General features: G+C 33.3%; 1 protein-coding gene across 1 annotated transcript in view; it reads right to left on the bottom strand.

Moving 5' to 3' along the window:
- The window catches only part of FBXL17 (F-box and leucine-rich repeat protein 17), a gene marked incomplete at its 5' end in the record, with an annotated part of 910,371 nt that overhangs the window by 121,302 nt on the left and 787,377 nt on the right, over positions 1–1,692 (bottom strand). The window lies entirely within an intron of this gene.

Here is a 1,692-nt window from a genome sequence, read left to right as displayed (position 1 = left end):
TGGATGTTGGATTTTGTCAAATGCCTTTTCTCCATCAATCAATATGATCATGTGGTTCTTTTCTTTTTTCTTATTTAGATGGTGGATTATATTGATTTGTTTTTCTGATGTTGAACCATCCTTGCATCCCTGATATGAATCCCACTTGGTCATGATGTATTTATTTTTTTGATGTGCTGTTGGATTCTGTTGGCTATGATTTCGTTGAGAACTTTTACATCTATATTCATGATGACTATTTGTCTATAATTTTCTTTCTTAGTGATGCCCTTCCCTGGTTTTGGTATGAGGGTTATGTTTGCTTCATCAAATGTATTAGGAAGTTTTCCACCCGCTTCTATATTCTGGAATAATTTGAGTAGAATTGGTGACAGCTCTTCCCTAAATGTTTGGTAGAACTCACCAGTGAAGCTATATGAGTCTGGACTTTTTTTGGTTGGGAGTTTTTTGATGACTTGATCAATTTCTTCTTTTGTTATGGGTCTTTTCAAGTTTTCTATTCACCCTGTGTTAAAGGTTAGGTTGCTTGTGTTTTTCTAAAAATGTATCCATCTCTTCTAAGTTTTCAAATTTGTTGGAGTACAACTCTTTATAGTATTCTTATTATCCTTTTTATTTCCTTTGGTTTAATTGTGATATCGCCCATGTGGTTTCTAATGCATGTTATTTGTGTCTTCTTCCTCTTTCCTTTTGTTAGGTTTGCCAATGGTCTGTCAATTTTATTAATCCTTTCAAAGAACCAGCCTTTGGTCTGTTGATTCTTTCTATAGTTTTTCTGTTTTCTATCTCATTTATTTTTGCTCTCATCTTTATTATTTCTTTTCTTTCGGTCACTATAGGTTCCTTCTGTTGGTCTGTTTCTAATTGTTGTAGATGCTGTGTTAATGTGTTAATTTTGGTTCTTTCTTCTTTTTGGATATGCACATTCATCACAATAAATTGTCCTCTCATCACTGCCTTTGCTTGTCCCAAAGATGTTGGTATGTTGTGTTTTCGTTCTCATTTGTTTCTAGGAAATTTGTAAGTTCACACTTAATTTCTTGTAATATCCAGTCGGTTTTCAGCAGTGTGTTATTCAGTTTCCATGTATTCAATTTTATTTCCTTGGTCTTCTTATTGTTGATTTCTAGTTTTATGGCATTGTGGTCTGAAAAGATGCTTTGTAGTATTTTGATGTTTGTAAATTTATGGATGCTTCCTTTATGACCTAACACATGGTCAATTCTGGGTAATGTTCCATGCGCACTGGAAAAGAATGTGTACTGTGCTGTTGTTGGGTTGAATGCTCTGTACACATCTATGAGGTCAAGTTGGTTGATTGTGTTTTTAGTTCTTCTGTAACTTTGTCGAGTTTCTTTCTGGTTGTTCTGTCCCTTTTCAAAAGTGGCATATTAAAATCTCTCACTATAATTGTAGACTTATCTATTCTTTCTTCAGTTCTACTAGGGTTTGCTTTATATAGCTTGGTACTCTTTCATTGGGAGCATAGATATTTATTATGGTTTTATCATCTTGCTCAACTGACCCTTTAATCATGAGATAGTATCCATCTTTATCTCTTATACTGGTTTTTGCCTTAAAGTTTATTTTATCAGAGATTAGTATTGCCACTCCTGCTTGTTTTTTATTGCAATTAACTTCGTATATATATATTTTCCATCCTTTAACTTTTAGTTTTTGTCTTTGTGTGTA

This window comes from Chrysochloris asiatica, unplaced genomic scaffold (genome assembly GCF_000296735.1).
Source record: "Chrysochloris asiatica unplaced genomic scaffold, ChrAsi1.0 scaffold00189, whole genome shotgun sequence".
Lineage (NCBI taxonomy): Eukaryota > Metazoa > Chordata > Mammalia > Afrosoricida > Chrysochloridae > Chrysochloris > Chrysochloris asiatica.
The sequence above is the reverse complement of the archived record's forward strand: the minus strand, read 5'-3'. Positions and strand labels throughout refer to the sequence as shown.